General features: G+C 39.2%; 1 protein-coding gene across 2 annotated transcripts in view; it reads right to left on the bottom strand.

Moving 5' to 3' along the window:
• Nucleotides 1-17,809, bottom strand: part of LOC136845759 (mothers against decapentaplegic homolog 6-like) — a 169,359-nt gene that overhangs the window by 59,305 nt on the left and 92,245 nt on the right. Inside the window, exon 1 of one of the 2 annotated variants that reach the window (XM_067116007.1) lies at nt 15,720-15,801. The exons of the other annotated variant lie outside the window; for it this stretch is intronic. The gene's annotated coding sequence lies outside the window, so the exon portion shown is untranslated. Of the gene's footprint in view, nt 1-15,719; nt 15,802-17,809 lie in introns of those variants that run through there. 2 annotated transcript variants of the gene reach the window in all.

The following is a 17,809-nucleotide window of genomic DNA, read 5'->3' as shown; positions in this document are numbered from 1 at the left end:
GTTTAAACTTTAAGGTAGGCAGTAGAGATATATGAAAATAGGATTATCATATTTGTAAACACAATAATGTTAATGAGTTTCCAAACTCCGGCCTCCATGACACCTGTCAGGTTGATCTGATGGGTATGGTCATTGTCCCCTGAGAGTCTATTGTGATTTTTAGCAGTTTTACTACCGGCCTGAGTGGGGATATGGAGCCTATAACGGCTGTGTATGTTCTGTCAGTACTTGTAGTATATAATTACATTTTCCTCCAAAGACAAAAGTCGAAACTGGTCAATACACCCTTTATTTTTCACCTTCCTCCAACAAAAGTGATAATAATCATATATATATATATATATATATATATATATATATATATATATATATATATATATATATATATATAATCTTTTAATCTCAACAAAAGGCAACAAGAATAGAACTACAATTTTAATGCACTAAATATTAAAACAGCTTTATTTCCTAAGGTTATAAAAATTGTGCCTATAAAGACAATGTAAATCTTAACACGAATCATTGTTAAACTTTTCTAATTTCCCTGGAACCTCCAAGTAATAACCAAGCACCTCATTTTCCTCCAGAGACTACACCTATTGCAATAATTACATTTTGCTCCATTGACTACACCTATTGCAATAATTACATTTTCCTCCAAAGACAACACATACTGGAATAATTACATTTTTCTCCAATGACTACACCTATTGCAATATATACATTTTCCTCCATAGGCTACAGCTATTACGATAATTACATTTTCCTCCGAAAACTCCACCTATTGCAATAATTACATTTTCCTCCACTGACTACACCTATTACAATACGTACATTTTCCTCCAGAGACCACACTTATAGCAATAATTATTTTCCTCCATAAACTACACCCATTACAATAACTGCATTTTCCTCAGAAGACTACACCTATTACAATAGTTACATTTTCCTCCAAAGACTACACCTACTGCAATAATTACATTTCTCCAGACTACACCTATCACAATAATTACATTAAAGACTATACCTATTGCAATAATTACACTTTCCTCCGAAGACTACACCTATTATAATAATTACAGGTCAATCTCCACCTTGCAAGCGCTAACCTGATCCTTAAGATCTTATTCAAACACCTGGAATATAAACATTTGACTTCAACGGTCATTATGCTTACCGGAAACAATTAAGTAATTATGACGATTTATTTGTTAACTAGTTGCAATGAATCTCAGTGCAGACCTCACAAAAATGTTTTTGTACTGCACTTTCCTTGTTTATCTAAAGGTTCTCATATACAAACTAAGTGACTGAAGTATCAAAGGATAACAATTTAATTCATTGCTTTGACTTTAGCTTTCTTTTTCACACCACTTCAAGCATATCCAATGGCGTCAGAAAACCTTGTATCAATCCGCAAGGCTTTCTACATCTTCGGAATGAATGAATGAATATAGAATTTAGGCCAAAGGCCAAGCACTGGGACCGATGAGGTCATTCAGCGCTGAAACGGAAATTGACAGTAAAAGGATTAAAAGGTGTAACAGGAGGAAAACCTCGCAGTTGCACTATGAATCAATTTTTACGAGAGGGTGGGAAGTAAGATGGAAGCAAGAGACTATGAAAAGAGGTACAGTAAAAGAAACGAAAGGGTTTGCAGCCAGGGGCCGAAGGGACACTGCAAAGAACCTTCAGTAGTGCCTACAGTGCACAGCATGAGGTGCACTGACGGCACTAGCCCCCTACGGAGCTATATCTACGGAGTGGATGGGTATTAATGTCACAGTCAGATCTTTTATTCTAGGAATACCGCTATCCCGCCTTTATGACAAAAGCTCCCACGGATCTTAACTGCAATCAATACTACTATGATTAACGACTTTCCCCGGTAAATATCCATAACCTAAATAAATCTGGGAACTCCACTATTGCATTTACTGTCTGAGCCTCTAAAACTAGAGTGCTATTGGCTTTGCAGAACATCAGAATCTGCTGGAGTACCACGCTGGTCAGTTACAGGAATCTCTCGGCCTTTTATCGCAAAACTATGGATTGGACCTCTCCCCAGTGTAATCAATGCTAAAATTCTAAACTTCAGAAGGCTAATACTACATTAAAATGACGAGCACAACTGTCTTCGTTTATTTTTTGTGGGGTTTTTGTTTATGTATTTTGTTTATTTTTCTTGCTCATTCTGCAGTGTTGTCTTTATACTTATCGGTGTTCTATTATGTGGAAGTTTCCTTTGAATATTTTTCAATATGAACGGTTAATAATAATAATAATAATAATAATAATAATAATAATAATAATAATAATAATAATGAGTGCCCTGACTATAATATATATATATATATATATATATATATATATATATATATATATATATATATATATATAGAACATTACATCACCGTATCTCAGTAATATTTATAGAAGAGAAAAAGTCAAAGCTCTTCATTTTCTGAGAGAGAGAGAGAGAGAGAGAGAGAGAGAGAATGTAAGCTATCCTGTTGGAAGCTTAATCGACAGGAACTTGGACATTCCTGAGCCACCACCCACCGGTTCGGCCATTCGCTCGTTCTTTCATCAAATTTCTTCTCCTTCGCACTTATCATTCCTGTGGCTACTCAAAACAAAGTCTGAGGAAACGAAGACACACGATAGCTCCCTCTTCCGCCACGATTCCATAATGTGGCCTTTGTTGGGGGGTTGGGGGGAGGGGGGAAGGCTACGTGGGATGTGTATGTGTTTTGGGTCTGAGTGCCTCCTACTGCTTCTCGAATCCTTTCGCATCCTAGTGTCCATCCTGCTTATTATGCGCCGCTACTTGGTCTGTGTGTGTGTGTGTGTGTGTGTGTGTGTGTGTGTGTGTGTGTGTGTGTGTGTGTGTGTTAATAAAGCGTCTTCTGCAATGTTTAACCTGAAATTATAGACCGGTGCCGTCACAGATCTTTATTACCTTATCATTTTCTTTCCGAAGAATGGTTTCACTTGCAAAGGAAAGCGCCTGTGCAAGACACAGGGGCTGTGATATTGCTGTTATTGCTGCTATTACCATTACTAACAGCAATGCTCCTCCAGTCAATGCTATTAATAACCATAAAAGCAAACAATGTCTCATAAAAGTGATCCACAGAAGTAGACGGAAAAAATTGAACAACCATACCACCTCAAAACTACAAAGTCAAGGACGAAAAACTGATTACGTTAATATAAACCAAAGCTTTGAGGCCTCGTTTTCCAGCTACGCAGTTTATATACTCCACGAAAGCCTAACCAGTTGCATGTCAACCCGTGACATTGCTTGCATCATTGACCTATTATCTAGCATACACTTTCGTGCATCCTGGATATTATAGGCTTTTAAATTAACACTTCCTCCAAAGTGTCAACCTAGCAATTTTTAAATCTTCCTCGCCTTGTTCCGATGACGTCTGAATTATAACCTCGTTTTCACCAGATCACCAACTCTTATTCTATCATCCACATGATGAAATTACTGTCAGACAATAAGACAACTCACCTAAGCTAGAATTTTATATTACTGGCCTATTTCGACAGATCATATCCCTCCAGTCCTCTATTCACCACGCAGTTCATCTCAACATACACTTTTACACTTTTTATTCACTTTCAGTAACTACATTTCATTTCCTTACATGAGTTTATTGAACATTTACTTTGCGCATGCTATCTTTTGTCTTTTTCAAACACTTTCTATTTTGCAATGTCTGCAGAACTCCAGCTACTATTCATTCATAACATTTACTAAAAAATTCATTTTTTCCTGACACCAATTTCTACCTTTGTAATATAGCTTTCTCTTCAGTAACTTCAAAACTCACTGTATTTTTTCTTGGGCATTTCACGTCCAATCTATAATCTCTTCCTTTATCCAAATAACTTCCCCGATAAAACACCATTTAGCCAAAGAAACTTTTACAACATACCTGTCAGCTTTCAGTCTACATTTTTCCACAAGCTCCACTCAAGTGCATAAACTCTATCACTCAAACTGTTAATCCTACCACACTTCCAACACATTCTCCACAAAATGTCAATTTCAGTTCTGTGACAATAATCCTTTTTTTTTTTCCATGTATCAAACTTGTTGTTTGTTTGTTCTATACCACTCTTCTACTTGCGAAGTCAAATTTCTCACAATCAGAACCATTCCTAACTTCTTCAATTATGCCTCTATAATTCTTGCACTTTCCTCATTCTCACCTTCTATGTCTCCAAAAAAGAAAATTATTTCTTATGCAGTTCCTTTAAACTTTTTACTCGATAAACGTAACTTAACATAAAGTGCTACTAAGAACTCTCCTTAACTAATTAAACAATTAATAATGATAATAATAATCATCATCATCATTTAACTATGTTAACAAAATTATTATTATTATTATTATTATTATTATTATTATTATTATTATTATTATTATTATTATTATTAATTATTAACAGCCCACTAGAAACAAACTTCAACTATAACTACAGTTCCAAAGCAAGGTCCCACAAATGAAAGAAAGAGAGATAATAAAGGTAAATTAACTAACAAATGTCCACATATATGATATCAATAGAGGTGAAAAGAAGCAATGGAGCACCTAACTGCAATTGTTACAGTTAGCTCATCTGGCTAAATACTTCTTGGAAGAGCAAAGCAAAAGATCGAGGTTTGCAAGACATGACACCAAGCACCTTTCTGAAAAATAATGGGGAATCCCCATGTGGACCTTCTCCACCCCAAGTTTTGGCTAACTAACGTCTTTTTAATGGTTCCTGAACGAGAAACAAATTAAGTGGGTAGCAGCTCAAGACGACAGCTATCTGGGAAGAGACGTTTTCCTCTTACTATTCACCATTAAACACTGCACTTCATTCTTCTTGCAACATTGTATACTAACCAACACTTACTCCACATCAGTTTGTACCCATTCCGTATCTTCAAACTTGGCACATTTTTCAACCGCCGTACCTTCTCCATACCGTGGGTTAAGCTTCACTTTTCCTCAAACTTGTTGAAGACAATTCACACTCACGTACTGTACCTTTCAACTCTCCCTGAAACTAGATTCTGTTATTAATCTTATTACTAGTAATCGTTACATTCAAGTTCAGGTTTCCTTTACTCTGTACTACCGTATAACTTTTCATTTGGTATTTCCAGGGAGTGCTTCAATCTCGGTTGGTTCATCGGAGTCCCGAGGTACAAACCAATAATCTTACTCACTTGAATTCACTTGAACATCTTTCCATCACTAATGAACCGCTACTGCGAAAGAGCCCGTGCTGGCATAAGGCAGGCATAATCTATATCAACCAACACTTATCAACATGCTTCTGTTGGAGCAATTTCACACAAAAAAATCCATTTACTAAATATTTCCATACAGTCACTTCCATTCTTAGTATCGAAGAGTGATTTTGATGTTATGTCTCTTAATCCCAATTAATAATCAATTAGTCGATTCTTATTCACGGTCCTTGGGGAGAAAGTGGATAGAGCAAAATGACAGTGGCGCCAAGGAGAGAACAGCCACAAAGAACCATCAACGTGATGCTCAAGTCGACCCCTCTGACATACAATCCTCCGTTAAAAATTCTTGAGAGAGAGAGAGAGAGAGAGAGAGAGAGAGAGAGAGAGAGAGAGAGAGAGAGAGAGAGATCTCCTTGGTTGCAGCCATCAGAGAAATGTTTCTGGAAAATAAACATTAAACAATTTTCTTGTCCCGAAAGCAGCTCTTCAGAAAACAGGCGAATAAAAGACATTCGAAAGAACTACACATTAATACCAATGTGCGCCATCGAACAATAGATGGAGGCTCCGAAGTTCCCCACACATTTCCTTTCGGGTTTTATAAATAACCCTTCAATCAGCAATGCAGATAAAAGTATTTTTGTCTCGGAGCCTGACTCTTGCTAGACAGTGAACGCCGTCACAGCCCAATTTAAAAGCAGCCTTCGACGTCACAAACTATTCGCACAAACAAAACCTCAAACAACAGCAGTAAACATCATCAACCTAAGTACGATTAATAGACAACTGAACCTGGGAGGGTCGCGTTCTTAAGAACCCCCGTTCAGAAACTGCAGATGCCAGCACGAAAATTAAACGGGGTCATACTGACTTACGTTTTAAAAGCTTATCTTCGAAACGTTTAAACGAACCGTTGACAAATCGAAAAACGTTAAAATATTCACAAGTGGAGGTTTGAACTTTAAAAATTAATCCTCGCCAAGAATAAAAATAAACAACATAAAAAAATGTGTCTACGCTGCAAAATCTCCCAAGCACAGCGAACTCCCAACCTTTATCCCATTTCCCCCACTGAAAGTTGAGCACGATCTTCACAAAGAACGCCACTCATGACGTACAAATACAAAGTCAAATAAGTCTACGATATTATATATGATCATAACGACGGTAGTTTATTGGGAAGGGAGAACGGGTAGGGACCCCACAGAAACTGGAGTGATGGGGGAGGGGGGGGCTGTGAGTGGCGCCAGGAATCATGGATGGCAACTCTACACCGGCGCCACACCGCTGTGTCGCCAACGGCCAACCGGTGTAAGAGGACAACACACGCACAAACGCACGTACAAATAATACGCACATGTGCACACATATGTGTAAGTATACGTATACAAATATTCACCAAGCTCACAGATGCGTGTTTGCATTTTGTGTATACATTATTTATTTATATACATATATAGTGTATGGTTAAATTCTATACTATACCATTACACACACACACACACACACACACACACACACACATATATATATATATATATATATATATATATATATATATATATATATATATATATATATATATATATATATATATATATATGTATGTATAACTGAATCACGAAAATATGTAAAGTGATGAATATAAATAAAGACAAAATCTATGAAGGAAAGAGAAACAATGGAGTACTCCATTGTTTCTCTTTCCTTTGTGGATTTTATCTTTCTTTAAAACACGCACACACATTTATGTGTGTGTGTGTGTGTGTGTGTAATGGTATATGCATTTAACGAGAGAGAGAGAGAGAGAGAGAGAGAGAGAGAGAGAGAGAGAGAGAGAGAGAGAGAGAGAGAGAGAGAGAGATCTTTTAAGAAATAGTCGCTTTTCAGGAATATAAGGTGCCGGAATATTACGAGGATCTACAGCCTGTTTGCGCCAATAAAATATCTTCCCGACAAATGACAGAGAGAGAGAGAGAGAGAGAGAGAGAGAGAGAGAGAGAGAGAGAGAGAGAGAGAGAGAGAGAAAATGGTTATCGATTCATTCTACTTAAACATATTTATTTTGCTCCTGCTTTTTTTCAGGCCTGTAGTGGATAATAGTATTTGGCAGACAATCACACTGGCCTTTACTCTTAAAATAATGATTACATGTCTTAGGTTAGGTATGAATACAGTACATCAACTGGAACCTTACAAAAACAGTCACTAATTTTAAGGGAGTAGTAGTTATTCCTTGAACACAAACAGAAAACGGAACTTGCATATTTGCAGGGTTTTACGATCAAAGTTGTTATTACCGATTGTTACTGGTTATATAAATAAAAAATTCATGGAATAAGCAAAATTTGTATCCATGAAATTCTTGAAGATGTTTGTTACCGGTTAACTGGCATCTTAACTAGTAGGGTTACTTCTGCAAAAATATTTTTTTTACACTCCATGGATTAATTATAATATTTATGATAAATACAAAAGCATACAACAGGCCAACTACTACATCTCTCATGTATAATTATACGCAAAGTAAGAGCTGCATCTTTTCATAAGATAAGCTTCTGTGACAAACTCTGGCCAAACTAAATATTTTTTTATATGTTTCTAACCGCCTATAAGAAAGCGACCTCTCAGCTCCTGGAGACCGGAATAGAAAAGAACAGAATACAGAATTTTGGCCAAAGGCCAAGCGCTGGGACCTATGAGGTCATTCAGCGCTGAAACGGAAACTGACAGCAAGAAGGTTTGAAAGGCGCAGCAGGAGGAAAACCTCGCAGTTGCACTATGAAACAATCGTTAGGAGAGGGTGGAAAGTCAGATGGAAGAAAGAGAATATAAACGGAGGTACAGTCAAAGGAATGAGGTTGCAGCTAGGGACCGAAGGGACGTTGCAAAGACCCTTAATAATGTCCACAGTACACTGAGTGAGGTGCACTGACGGCACTACCTCCCTACGGGACTGGAGACCGGAGCCTGGGACATTCAACCAGTGCAGTAAATACTGAAGTCAGCGAGGCAAGTAATCACCACAAAAAGGGATCATGAGTAACCGCGAGTTCATCGCGTATGGCCAATGCAAATACGGCAGATCACAACTCCCCATTTCCTTGGCGTCATATATTTCGAAGGGGGTATCCTTCCAAGTTATTTCTTTAGGTCTCTTTGGGCACTACTTCCAGAGACTATTGTTGCCAGAAATCTGCATAAACATTTGCAATTCATGACAAAAATTAACGATACGGAACACCACATCCCCTGGGAATCAGATGTATTACTGCGGACTTGGCCAGCTGATCTGCCTTTTCAAGTCTATAATATCCGTATGAACAGATCCCCCACGAAATGAAATTGCAATTTTTCTAAACTGTTGCAATATTAAGCACTGCAAAATTATCATTACTAATGGGGACTGTCAGTACTGAGAATTTCCAGAGACTATAAAACTTCTAAAATAGCAATAAAAAAAATGCGTTTGGAACTTAAGAGCTGCAGTTTCGCTCGGAATATGAAGTGTCTAAAAACTGTTTTAACCCTAAAGTTAAAAGGCTGGGGAAAACTTGCAAGATTTCCATTACATTATTATTTCAGTTTGCAGCAACAAAGACCCGGGAAAAATGAAGTCTTTGTATTCTAAAACTGTAATGGAGTAATAATGACTGGTAATGCAATCAAAGTGGTATCACTCATTAACATCAACCAGGCCCAAAAGCTCTCCTAGCAAGAACACGGAGATCTTTCACATTTACAACTGATCCCAGACCCCCTTTATCTGCCGAGAGCAACCAGATTCGCTGAACAGCAGCACCAATATTCGGTAAATGTGCCTCGCTGTCGAACTTCTCAGTTCCTAAGGTCTTATATTTCTCACAACGTTGGACTGGAACAGCCTCCCAGAGATGCAGTGCAACTGGAACTTCAGAAATTCCAATTGCATTTTAATAAATTTTTATCAATTTACTTATTTTTTTCTTTTTAAATAAATGGATCTCTTCTTTCTGTATTTCCCTTTACTTCCCCTTGCTTCTTCCTTTATGGACAACATATTCTTTGGAAGCTTGACTTTAAAGTTAATGGCCGCTATGGGCTTGCTCCATATGAATATGTTTCATCTACTGAATAATAATAATAATAATAATAATAATAATAATAATAATAATAATAATAATAATAATAATAATAATGAAACATGGCAATGGCTACAGAGGGGAGAACTCAAGAAGGAAACCGAAGGAATGCTAACAGCGGCACAAGATCAGGCCTTAAGATCCAGATATGTTCAAAGAACAATAGATGGAAATAACATCTCACCCATATGCAGGAAGTGCAATGTGAAAGACGAGACCATAAACCACATAGCAAGCGAATGCCCGGCGCTTGCGCAGAACCAGTACAAAAAGAGGCATGATTCGGTAGCAAAAGCCCTCCACTGAAGCCTGTGCAAGAAACACCAACCTAAGGGAGTGACAGAGAACGATCAGGCTGAGATTCTCTGGGACTATGGTACCAGAACAGATAGGGTATGTGCCACTAGACCAGACGTGGCGTTGATTGACAAAATCAAGAAGAAAATATCACTCACTGATGTGGCAATACCATGGGACACCAGAGTAGATGAGAAAGAAAGAAAAAAAAAATTGATAAGCGTCAAGACCTGCAAATCGAAATAAGAAGGATATGGGATATGCCAGTGTAAATTGTACCTATAATCATAGGAACACTAGGCACGACCCCAAGATCCCTGAAAAGGAATCTGGAAAAACTAGATGCCCAAGTAGCTCCAGGACTCATGCAGAAGAGTGTGCTACTAGAAACAGAGCACATAGTGAGAAAAGTGATGGACTCCTAAGGAGGCAGGATGCAACCCGGAACCCCACAGTATAAAAACCACCCAGTTGAATAGGATAACTGTGATAGACCAACATAATAATAATAATAATAATAATAATAATAATAATAGTAATAGGACAGAATCTAAAATTTTGGGGCTAAAAAGCTCTCCTAGCAAGAACGCAGGCATAAAGACAGATTCTAAAATTTCGAGGCAGTTGCGTGTAGCTGACGGATAAACTTCCGAGGCATACGAAAGATCTGAATTATTAGAGTTTTATGAAGTTTTAGTACTGAATGTTTGCTTGCACCTTCATAAGTTTATGACGGGCTTTCATGATATGCAAAGTTTCTAAGAACTTAACTTTGATTTGTTAAGGGGCAGGGGACCGAAGCATCCTTTCTGTCAAAGCTAAACGAGAGAGAGAGAGAGAGAGAGAGAGAGAGAGAGAGAGAGAGAGAGAGAGAGATTTAATAAATGGAAATAATTTTCCAGTGCATTCATAACTAAAACACTTGCGTGGAGGAACCTCTTTGTCTGACACATGGTGAGGCAACAGGGAAATCAGTTTGTAAAAGTCGGTTCTGATTCAGGATCTTAAATCATCTGTGTCATTTCCTGCTCTTCATCTCCAGTATAATTTCACCTTTTAATTTATTTCAAAACCGATCATTTAAAGCCCAATTCAATGACTGACTCTCTCTCAAACCTGGGTACCTGGTTGCAAGCCTCTCTCTCTCTCATGGATAACGAAACTCGACCACAAACATCACTTTCTCAAAAACAGGATTCTATACTCGAAATATTTACTTGTATTGATCGTCTATAAAACAAAAAAGGAATCAACATATTTTACTTAATATCAACAACTGAATGTCCTGCCTCAACATCAAAATAATGACCAAGTCAAACAAGTAAGTTTCAGGATACACCCCCATCTCGCCGAGTTGGGGAATTACCGAGTGAGGAAAAACTGATGGCGGCAACAATGTAGACAATATGGCCAGGCCATTCCCGCCCCTTTCTCAGAACAATGAAACGAACCAAAACACTATATTAAACTGCCCGACAAACATCCAGTCATTGATAGGTAGTGGGGTAAAGTAGATATGTCAAATTTATTCTGTTATGCGAACAATAAAATCACACTATATTTATATATATATATATATATATATATATATATATATATATATATATATATATATATATATATATATATATATATATATCATCACCATCCCGCCAAACACTTACAAAGCTAACTCTCGCCTCTTCCATGACATGAAGTTCCTTCCTTTCCATTGCCTCTTGCACCCCATCTCTCCTACACCTTTCAAGGATCTACTCCTCCCTTCTACACAGCATAAACAGCATCTGCTGTCATATCTGTAAACATTAAAGGACTAAAAGGAGTGAGTCACAGACTGGTAAACGAGGTTGCATATCCTGAAAGAGGGCAAAATAAAAGACAATAATTACAAGGCCATATAACCAACATACCCTACACGCCATTACATATACACATTTAATATTACAGAGAGAGAGAGAGAGAGAGAGAGAGAGAGAGAGAGAGAGAGACATCAATTTTTTTTTTTTTGGGGGGGAGCTTCAAGAAAAATTTAAGTGCACGTATGAATTCTTTAAACAGGGAATAAATTATGTCAAACTACCATTTCCTGTTCCCATATTAAAGAAATTTTTATAAACCCTGATAATAAACTTACATACGCACCGTCCAAGCTTGGACAAAGGTATCTTCATAAAGCATAATTATAGGGACCAGAAATGGGATAGGCCCGGCCTAGGCTGGAAGACCGAAGTTCAAACAGTTTATCGCCCGTAGACTATCGTGGTTGTGCAAATTTATGGACACACATTGCACTTTTTCAATATCAAGACTGCAAACAATGCGAGCCATACTGAAATAAGTAAACGCGAAATGTTTGCACTGTTTGCTCAGCATGTGAGCAATCGTTTTGTTTTCGAATTATTTTGTATCTATCTGTTCCGTATGATATTTCTTTAAGAGAACCAAAGAAAAATAAAAACTATGAGAGAGAGAGAGAGAGAGAGAGAGAGAGAGAGAGAGAGAGAGAGAGAGAGAGAGAGAATATTACCACTGCATCGTGGGCCACCAGTAGGACAGAAAAGAAGCAAAAGCAAAACATTCATTTAAGTGAGCCAGAACTGAGTGGAATAAGCATACAGTAAAGCGTTTTTTTTCCCCTCCGACACCCTTAATAAGACAGTGTGAGATAACGGAGCTCAGGTAAAATCACCCAGCCGAGGGGCGGGGGTTGATATTTCCTGAAGTCCAGGAAGGAAAGAAATTTCAGTCGAGATGAACGAAAAGGGACAAAACCATCTGCTATTTTTGGTGACCACTCAAGGCCTGTCTACCACAACTTCTGCTGCCCTTCAAAGTGTGTTCGCTCTCTGCTTCCGATCTACATGGAAATCCCTAACACCTACCCCTCCCCCCCTTCCCCCCAGATCCCCACCTGCGGCCCTGTCCCGCTTCCCTTATTACTTTTTCCCCCCTAGACCATTGTTTCTCCCCTAGACCCATGTCCACAGAGAGAGAGAGAGAGAGAGAGAGAGAGAGAGAGAGAGAGAGAGAGAGAGAGAGAGAGAGAGAGAGAATCTATGACGTAGGGACAGGAACGTTTAGCAATGCAAAGTACCCCAGATAGATTTGCAAGCGAGCCCAGACGCAAGAGCGCGCGCGTGCACGCACGCACTCACAGATGGAGCGAAGAAGAAACCGTATAGGTGAGGCGGACAGAAGAGGCGCCGACCCTCTGTCGCCAGTGAGAGTCCGGGTAGACAACATAGGGCCTTAGGCTAAGCACTTCCTTCATAAACACTATAAGCCATCTGACACCTTAATATTTATGGAGTCGGAGGCAAATCCAGAGAAGACGAGAGCAAACCGGTCTGCCCGAACGACGTCGGCATGGTGGAGCCCAGGATGTGTAAAAGATGCACTTACACGTCAAAAAATGCACGTTCATAACACTTCTCAGTGTGTTCATTCTACGAGCTAGATACCAAGTATATTAGCGGCAGCACTGGAATGAATGTTCGTTTATTTCTTATTTCTTTACATAGCAGCAGCAATAATATATATATATATATATATATATATATATATATATATATATATATATATATATATATATATATATATATACATATATATACAGTATATATATATATATATATATATATATATATATATATATATATATATATATATATATATATATGTGTGTGTGTGTGTGTGTGTGTAGCTCCCCTAATAAAGAATACCACTCATTCTTAAACTGCCCATTTAAGGATGAACCTGTGTGCTGAAAACTTACATAGTACCCGCAAATTCATTTATTTATACTGAAGGTTCATTTGCAGTGTGTCACATACACACACAATCACCATCATTCACCTCGATCTCGCATTCACACACTTCCTATATACAAGCATTCAACTCCAAAGACTATTCCACATTTTCTACGGCTTTCCCCTTGGACGAGGCAACTCAAGAAGTGCTAGCCTTCCACTTTTCAGCAAGTGTTGTAGGGTGAATGAAGTTGCTAGCCTCGCCCACTGTCACACGATTGCTCAAGGTGTGTGTGTGTGTGGATGGCGCCTGAGTCTTTGACATGTCTTGGAGGTCACCCATCCAACGTTATTTAAATAACTTCCTTGATAGGACGACAAATGGCAGACTGAATACGTTCATTCCGCGTATTAAAAGAGAGGGGAATGGTGAGGGGGAGTTTATCTGCCTACTTGGTTCAGAGCAACTGGTGTAAATTGAAGAAAAAAAAAACTATAGTACGCGTGCTAAACAGACATCTCCTGGATGCTTCAGGTAAAAATAAATATATAAAGTGATAAAACCTGGCGAGTTATCAACTCCTCTCATTTTTAGCCAATACGGCACCTGGGACAAAGGATTGTCAAGGGGCTGATTGCAACAATTTTAAGCTTGTCTCCTTCCTTCCAGCGCTTTCTAAGGTTGCTCGGAGTTGATCTGCAAGCTTTTATAACAATAACTTGAATGCACAATTAGCTTGATGTCAGTCAGAAAGCAAATGAAAAACTCTGATAAATATTTGTGTTGCCCTTTTGGATCTCACTAGTTACATCTTAGACAACCTTGACAACGGATGTACGTCTAGACACTTTCAAAAATTATCTTGGCGCTTCCTTTCGCTTAGTTACCATAAACTCTTACATGAAGACGATGGGACACATCGTTACTGTTCAAACCCCAAATTCAAAACAAAAGAGCTGCTTGCCTCAACAAAGATCTGGAACTGATCAGTAATTCCAGCAAAAAAAAAAAAAAAATAACATTACTGATTAGCTGATCTCGTGCTGTACCCCCAAAGAAATGATTTGCTTTGCATATGTGATATTCCTTAATCCTGAAAATATCTGACAATACTTGGTGTAACCTTTGACACTAAGCTCCCTTTTTCAGTAGGCTCAAACTATCTGATGCTGCCAAAAGTCCAGGTACTCTTCATAAGGTTTCTTTGTTCATAGAGCAGATGGACAGTGCCACAAGCTCCAGGCCTCATGTTTTACTAATACTGGTATAACGTTCTACGGTTTGCATGTCATCAGCGTCTGCGGAACTTTATTTTTTCAGACGGATTGCTCCAAAAGTTGGTTTCCTTATTCCATCACTGGAGAACACCAGATCTGACTAGCTTCTAAGGCCCATTTCAACAGAAACTGCCAGTACGACCTTGAGTGCCTGTGCCACAAGAACTACAGAGTTCGCTACGCCTTTCTGAGCATCGGTATTCATATTGAGGATGTGACACGTTGCCACACTGGTACGTTTCTTATGCTGTTAAACTGTGGAAAGGTCTTGCCATTTTACTGATGCTGATACTCAAGTTCAAGAGAGGCTGTGAAAGTACTTTAAGGCACCAAGCATCGCTGTCTCAAGTTTTCTGACTTGTACTGACCTTTTTGTTTGCATACCGATGGAGCGGTTTAGTAACTTTTTTATTTATTTTCTTCTCTCTTTTTATATTAGTGTTTCTGGTGAAGCGTACTTCGGAAGTTAATGGTATTTTAGTAAGATTTACGAATAAATCATCTAGATGCGTCATTACCTAACCATTAAAAAATAAAACTAATTACACAGTAAAAATACAGTTACTGGAAGCGATACCTAAAAGTATTACTGTGTCTATATATACTTAAAACATATACAACATACAAGCCATAAGAGCGTTTTAGAAAACTTTCTATGAGGTACAAAAAAATTTAGTGAATAAGCATAAGTCATCATAAAGGCATAAGAAAAATACTTCATACGCTATGCAAAAAACCTTAAGTCTTCTTAGTATCTGCACGAAGTTACTTTACATGAATACACTTCCATGAAGAAGGGTAAAATACATAAATGTAACACCAATTACGACCAACGGGTATGCAAAACAGTCATGCAACAGACCTAACACTGAAATTAGTGCACTTTCAGATAACTAATTTACCTTTACATTGTCGTTCATCTTTTTTGCACAAAAACTATCTGGGGTAACACCATAAAGAGAAGACTGACTGCACCATGGTTTTGGTCAAGCTTGAGACGGGACCTACCTCGACGATAACCGTTGGCAGTTTCCAATGGGTTAAAGGGTACGGGGTTAACAATCTTCGAATTGTAAGGTCCAACTCGGGGGCTCACCTGCAAATGAAAGGAAAACACGCTTTAATCTTTCATATCAATCACGGATAAAAGAAAAAAAACATAGGTCTTATAAATACACCGGACTGCCCATGGTTCCTTTCAAGATTGGGGGAGATGGGGGTTGGGAGGGCATGACAGGAAGAGGGCCAGTGGGGTCGGGGGAGGGGTGGAAGGATTGAGACGCCGGTAATTACCCTGGACTAAAGATGAGGAAGGAGAGGAGAGGAAGGGGCCGAGAGGGAGGGGGTGCGGGAGTGAGAGGGTGGAAGATAAGCCCAAGGATGGGAGCTGGGCGAGTGAGGTGGCGCCAGCCAAGGCAGCAGTACTACCATGCCACACAGCATTCATTGGCCTAACATGGTAGGTGTCGGAGAGAGAGAGAGAGAGAGAGAGAGAGAGAGAGAGAGAGAGATAAGGAGGTACAAGGCGGCCCAGAGTTTAAGTAAAGGCCACTCTGTACTGTAATGACAGGAGGTGGCTGTGCTACCTTATACAGAACATGGCCAACGTGCTTACCAGGGAGGAGGGATACAGCTCGCCAAAAGTTGAAATCATTTTTCTTCACGTAACTATCAAGGTTTTATTTTACATATTTCGATTTTTTGTCCATGAAAAAGTCTCTTAATCGCACATTTTTCTTCCCGAAAAAGAACAAAATGCTTTCCTTTAAACTGCTGAGCATGAAGCGCTAACAAAACTTGCCGCAGATTTTTTGTCGGAATGATTACAGTTAACTTTGAGACAATTCTATTTCCCATTACCCTGTCTTCCTCGGGCTAAGAAAAATCATGTCTAATCGGCAAAAAATTAAAATTAAAAAAGGCGACGTCACACAGAAGTCTGCGGGCAACTCCAGTCTAGGTTCACTTCCAGGTTGCACAGAGGTGATCTGACCAGTATGGGAGAGAGAGAGAGAGAGAGAGAGGGGGGGGGAGGAGGGGAGTTCTAAGATTCCTAGATTATACTTGTGATTAAGAGATTTTATCAGCAAGTGGCGGCGTAATTTCATACCACCATCAGGGACTTTTAACTTACCAACGGTGGTTTTCTTAAGTAAGTTCAAACAGTCAACAACGATAAACATAACTGGAAAAGAATAATTCTACTTGCGACCTGACGACGGCACACTAATTGAGTGCGTGCGGCAACAGTGACGTGGTACACCAATGTTTCCTGCCTCCGTCGTGATTTGGTGTTGGCAACATTGGGCAGGCGCCTGTAAGCTTAAGAGTAAATCCCCTAAACCTTATGAAATCCCGTAGAGCAATCTTGTAATCTCTTAGTCCCTCCCCTCCTCCTCACCCGCCCACTTTGAGTCTGTCCACTAAATCCTACAACGAACAAAATCCTAGAAGTTACTTATAAGAGCACCGTTATCCCTCAAGACATCCTGCCGCCTGCCTGCCTGCCTGCCTTCTCTGTCACTACCTTCTAGATAATCAGATTCTTTCCCTCTCCATGTTTTCGAACTGTGACACACTCACAAATCAAGACGACAAGCTGTCAGTCAAAGTTCCTGCACTCCGCGGAAAAAGAATTAAAATTTGTAACACAGGAAATTAAGAGAGAGAGAGAGAGAGAGAGACAAATCACTCATTCAGAATCGGAGAAAAATCGGAGGAAACATCAGCGAACATCAAATCTGAAGCTGTGTGTGCGTGCGTGTGTTTGTGCGTGGCGTCAGAGTCAGACGATTAGTATCATTAGGACTGGGAAGTGGCTGAGGATAGAGGGCGAGAGGAGCAGTCGAGGGAGGGGAAGGGGGTGGGTAAGGAAAAGTTAGTATTAAGAGTTGGGCGGCAGGGGAAGGAGGAGGTGAGAGACGGGGGGTGGGGGGGGGAATCCCAGGAGTAGGAAGGCAAGAGAGAGAGAGGTCTTACGGCGCCACCTCGGTCTGTGATAAACATCTGCAACCTCAAGTCTGTGTTGCTCCAGCTCAAAGCCTTTTAGCCAAAAGCCCACTTAACCCTTTTCTTTCACTGCTGCTGCTTTTCGTTAT

This window comes from Macrobrachium rosenbergii, chromosome 14 (genome assembly GCF_040412425.1).
Source record: "Macrobrachium rosenbergii isolate ZJJX-2024 chromosome 14, ASM4041242v1, whole genome shotgun sequence".
Classification (NCBI taxonomy): domain Eukaryota; kingdom Metazoa; phylum Arthropoda; class Malacostraca; order Decapoda; family Palaemonidae; genus Macrobrachium; species Macrobrachium rosenbergii.
The sequence above is the reverse complement of the archived record's forward strand: the minus strand, read 5'-3'. Positions and strand labels throughout refer to the sequence as shown.